A 6000-nucleotide genomic window follows, 5' to 3' on the forward strand; every position below is an offset into this window, starting at 1 on the left:
CTGTCCCTGTCTCCCATGACTCTACCAAAACCAGTTTGAGCAAATCCCCACAGTGTGCTTTAGATTTGGATTGATAGTGCAAGAGAGAGCCAACTGCATTGAAAGAGACTGCATCCAACATCACCAGAAGGTGGTGGATGTCATTTCTAGATAAACTGTGAGCAGATGGGCCTGAGCTTGTTGCAACTGACCACCACACAAAATGCAGATCTGCATGTGGCTTTTTTACAATTTGCTCTTTTTCTCAGTTTCATTTTATTAAACTTCTATGGTGGAGATTTACTAAAGGGCGAAGTGGCCGTCGCTATCAAAAATTTGATAGAAATCTCATCCGCAGGGACATCTCCAATTTACTAACAGGCGTAGAAAACAATTCGCTAGTGAAAGAGACCGTCCCTAGCTTAGTTTCGCGCCCTATCGCTAGGGAAATTTTCGCTCAGGCGAACGGTCATTACTAAAATGCGAATTTTACAGAACTTTACTTTCACCATAGTTTCCTTTGCCACCTTAGACCTGGCGAACTGATAAATTGAAGCTACATCCTCTTCAATCTTATATCAGTGACATCATATCCTGTATCCCGAAAAGTCATAAATGTTAAAAAACGCTGGTGTTTTTTGCCTTCAAAAGTCCTCACTAGTAAAGATTTTTGTGTAAACATTTTTTTCCCAACCATTTGAGGGGCATGCCACTTTTTTTTAGGGTGTGCTCATATGTAGGACATTAGAGGATCTCTTTTGTCTTTATTTAGCTTCCTTGGACATTTGTAATAATAAGAGGCCACTTCAAGCATTTGCACCAACTTCTCTAATAAACACGTATTTAAGACCTGTATGTACACAACCTATTCAAATTGACCTAAGTGTAATTGTACTAATGAAGTTATGCTCGGCAGAATTGAATTGATCGCCATTTAATGGTTGCGCTGAAGAATTAACGCCACCGAAACTTCTCAAGAGTTTCACTACTGAGACGCAACTTCACATTTTAGTGAATTAGCGTAGTGGTAAAGAATTTGTGCCTGACGAGTGTGGCGGATCGTCTAAGTGTGGCGGATCATTGGCTGGTGAAAATTCACCCTTTAGTTATTATGCCCCATACCATTGTGGTTTCCCAGCAGTATATTACATAAAAGAATAATCTGAAAGTAGAATAATTGGGGAGCAAAAAATAAAATTTCAAAGGAACTAACCAAATCTCTCAATAAGCCAATAGATACATTGTGTATAATTAGCTATTACACAGCATTAAAATCCTCTAACATGTCAGCTAGCCTCTACCTCTAAGATTTCTACACTACTGGGGCTTCTTTCCAGTTCTCTTTTAATGTGTTGAACCTGCAAATCATACCCTGTAATGTGAGGTACATTCATTAAATAACAATCCAAAGAAACAATACAAACCTTAAAGTCCAAGTTCAGAAAACTAATATATTAGCAGACTGGCAGGTCCACTTCAATGTTCTGAGTCACTATAAGTGGATATGTATGGAAAACCTATATTCAAAAATTATACAGGTTGCCCAATCCTGAGATAACTCCTGCTTTTACACCCACTTGTACTTGCTATTTATGGCAACAACTAATAAGTAAGCCTATGGTAGTAAAACTCATAACTATAAAAGTAAAAGAATATCTATTTTATTAAAAAAAATATGATGGTAAAACGATAATTTGTGTTTATATTAACATGAAATACTACAATATGCACCTTTAACAGCTTTAGTTTCCCTAAGAAAAAATAGCTTTTATTTACCAAAGCTTCTAGTTAAAGAATAATCATGAACGATGATGTTATATAATCAGGTTTTCCTACGGCCATTATGCACGACTGAGTGCTAATTCGAGTATAATATTTAAATCCCATTGTACATTTCCAATTCATATTCTATTACTTTCTCTTCAGCATTCAAACACTATGGAGAAGCTGCAGCCAGATAAAGAATGGCCAACTGTTCCTCTCATAGAAACAAACCAACTAATATGTGCTAGTTTAAACTTGATCTATCAGTGAGTCAGTGAACCATGAAAAGTAGGGGTTAATCAGGGTGTTCAGAAAACAAAGGCTGAAGAGACGCTACGAGCAGACTCACATCTGTGCTGTTTTTAGTACCTCTCTTTTCATGGCAATCCGTTCTTCTATTAAAAAAGAAAACAAAGTTCTCTGAAATATTACCATCAGGCATATACATTAGAAATTCAAATCTGAAGGGAAGGGGGGAGGAGATTGTCCAGCCGCATGGAATAAAGCAAGGCTCTCTCTCTCTGCCAAAGTAACTGCAAATAAACTGTAAAAGTTAATGGAAAACTATCACGGTTAATGAATAACTTTAATAATGCCACAAAGCAGTGGTATGGTAACATCGGATCTAACAGTCAATAAAGGAATCAGGTAATTGGTATGTTTGCGCTTCTGTACGGGGAAGGCATTAACCCTTTATTTATACAGCAAACATGAATTGAATCTGACCACCAGGCAGAACTTTTAAAACAAAGTAGGAAAAATAAAATCCTCTAGCATAAATGAAATGTCATGCAAAGATCATTTAAAAATAATTTCAAATAACAGAATTGAGAAACTATACAAAATGATATAAAGGACCTCCCTAGGTTGCAACTGTAATTTAAGCAGGCCATATTGGTGAATAAAACGGAATAACACAATGTGGCACAAACGGGAACGCTCTCTTCAGCTTATACAAACCTTTGATTCTTAATATATGAACAGGGGCCCAGATGGGGAGGCTATCATAGGTGCTGAAACTTAGCACAGCCCTAATTGTCTTTATTTCCCACCCAATGCTTTCCACTTAATTCAGTTAAGCGATGGATGGTTGCAGTTGTTTTCCTGTAGAGCTACAAGATCTAGAGATGGATTAATTCATTTTTCACACAGCCCTTGTGCCTCTACAAGAAACGCATCACACAGGTTCTGATTTTCAGTTTATCTACCATCTAAATAAAATGTGGAATGTAAATGAGCACATAAGCTGGACATGGCAGTTATCCAAGTTATTGGGAGTTTTTTTAAAATACTGTTTCAAACTTCACTTTTCTTATCAGTGGATATTAATATACCACTGTGCTAAGAAGTCAGAAAGAAAGGATTTACTAAAATGTTTTTTTTTTTGGCACAATTCATATACAGTTGAACTGTTGCTATTATACATTTTCACTATAGAAGTTATTTAACAATCCTCTTTTATAAAGAGATTTTAATATTTTTTTCACACAGGTTTTTAAAAAATCGAATAATTGATGAGTTCTTCAACCTAACACATTTCGCCTTGGCTGAAGCCCACAGAATAAGGCTGTGAGTCACTGTCAGATTTCATCTGCTCTAAAAGTGGTCATTCATGGACCAATAAAAGCTGCCCACTAAATAACTCCAGAAGAATTTGCAGCTTCATGGCCCTTGTATGGGGCCCACCTACATCCTGTCCTACTGATATCTGGAGGAAAATTGGAAATAGGGAAAATATCAATCAGGCAGCTTTAAAAATCTCATTGGATGAGAAACACAAAGTGCATTGATGCTTTTCTCTTGCAACTGTTTATGTTGGCCCCACTATATGATCAGCCCTGTTTAGCCTAACATGTGGGTGATGGCCATAATGGGCTCAAATCTGCTTGTTTGGTGACCTCGCCAAATAAACGGTATTGAAAAGCAGTTATTGAGGATCCACTACATTTTTATAAAAACAATATTCCTTTTCCTCTATCACTGCTACTACCTATGTTATAGTTATTTGTTCACTAGTGATTGTCCATCAGTTATGAAAATTAATTCTCACCTACTTAAAAAGTACCCATCCCCTTTCTTTAATTACATTTAAGGCTCTTTTCTCTGCACCACAACTTTCTTTTAAACAGTTCATTTTCTCAACTCTCAATGTCCTCTCCTTGTTGTCATAGTAGATACTATAAATGTCTTCAGATGGTGAACAGAACCCAACAGATTGCATGCTGACCTTGCCCTCAACCACCATATAGGATTGTAGAGAACGCACACCTCCATCAAACATACTCTCACTGGTCAAGGGAATGTCTGAAGACATCACTTTTTTCTCCCTGCCTTGTCCAAACCCCTTCTTATACCTGGACGGCTTAGCAGGATACGGAGAATGGAGACCAGGCCCCTTTTAAATTTAGGGATGTTCAAAACATCTCACTGTTATTTGGCATGACTTTCCAGACTTGTCCAGACTTGCCGAGGACCAAATATGAAAACCAAATGAGGATATCAGACATTCTACAATTGCTTATTTACATTTGGCATTCATAGGACAATGACTAATCATATTATAAATATGGTGCTGTAGTTACATCTGAGGACAGTGATACCTGTACTGTCAGATTTCTGGCAAATGTTCATAAAAGACACCTTTTCACCTGAATGGATTTAAAATTGGCTGATTTATTGTGTTTCTGTAGCAGTTATTGAGCTAAATCTCATTAATACTGATTATGGCTACTAATGATTATTTAGCAACATCTAGTAATACTAGTAATATAATGTTGTGTACAGATCAGGAAATTGGGGCTTGACAAAATATTTAGACCCTTGTTCCTCTCATTTCGCTATATGTAATTTTTACTTAAAAGAAAATCAAAATTTGAGGCAAATTGTGCTGAATCATAGTTCTGATACATTGCAAATCATATTAACAGATTCTAAATAAGCCTAATGGAGATTCCTTAGGATACTGTGTTAGCTGTAAATACTGATCAATATCACTAATTATCAATATCAAGTGAAACAAAAGGAAAAATACATTCCTAATTTGCTGACAGACCAATGGAATATGATATCTCAGATTAGCCATTCTCTTGAGGTCTAAAGTCTGTGGAAGGCCAATCTTGTGAGGTTATGAAGTCTGTATAAAACTGACTACTAATGAACATAATCATTTAACACAAAAGTTTTAGATGTTATTGGTATGGGTGACTTTGTATGGCAGCCATCTCTGTGCCCTCTGCTGCCAGCATGCCGCTCATAGATACAGAATAGATAAAATGCTGTGCTGTCCAGAGTGCTGGATGCCTGGATTCGGATGGCTCTCTCTAAGCACTATTTCATTTACAATCAATCACTTTTGTATAGTTTTTAGTTTTATTGATGTTACTTTTATAACTGTGCAACAGGCCTGTACTTTTTTCATATGCTTACACACTATTCAATTACAAACACATCAGATTAACAGCTTTAGGACTGCAAGAGAAGAGAAAAATGAAGAGTCAGAAAAAAAAGAGACAAAATAAAACTCAAAAGACCATTATAAATACACCACTTACCATTTAAGATTTCCTTTAGCTGTTTGAACCATATCTCACAATAATCCTCACTTTGGTTGTGCAGATGAACTGAGCAATCTTTTCATTTTCGTCCTTTTCTGATGCACAGAAATATTGTGATGCCCAAGAGAGCGCCACCCTTTGTCTGCCCAGCGGAACATCGTTGTTTTAGTTTCACTGAGAAGTCTTTTAAGTCTATGAACACTTCTTTCTGTTGGTGTGTCAAACTTGTGCTCCCTGTGTGAAACATCAAAAACATCTTCAGAATGAATCTGTATAATAGATCCCTTTGTTAAAAATGGCAGGCTAAAGAATCTATTATGTAGTTGGGCCCCAGGATAGAATAGCCAGAATCAAGGTCTATTCTAGAGCATTAAAGGGCACCTATTATCAAAAATTGTTTCCACCAACAGACTTTCAGACAACAATAGTTTTTTTTTATATTAAATACCACTCCCCCAGCGGTAAGCCACCCTTTATGGGCAGCCATGTATTGACACTAAGGGGCAGATTTATCAAGGGTCGGATTTCGTATTTAAAAAACTTCTAAATTGAAATTAAAAAAGACCAACCAAAATGTATTAAAAAAATCGAAGTTTTTTTGAGGGTCCGAATTCAAATCATACGCATAGGAGTAATAGCGCATTCGATCAAATTTGAATTTCTCAAAAAAAATTTGATTTTTCAAAGTCCACCAATTGACTCC

General features: G+C 36.5%; 1 pseudogene; it reads right to left on the reverse strand.

The window, feature by feature from the left end:
* LOC108702273 overlaps positions 1-5553 on the reverse strand; it is a 32280-nt pseudogene extending 26727 nt beyond the window's left edge.
* Positions 5554-6000: the final 447 nt, after the last annotated feature.

Source organism: Xenopus laevis, chromosome 9_10S, assembly GCF_017654675.1.
Source record: "Xenopus laevis strain J_2021 chromosome 9_10S, Xenopus_laevis_v10.1, whole genome shotgun sequence".
Lineage (NCBI taxonomy): Eukaryota > Metazoa > Chordata > Amphibia > Anura > Pipidae > Xenopus > Xenopus laevis.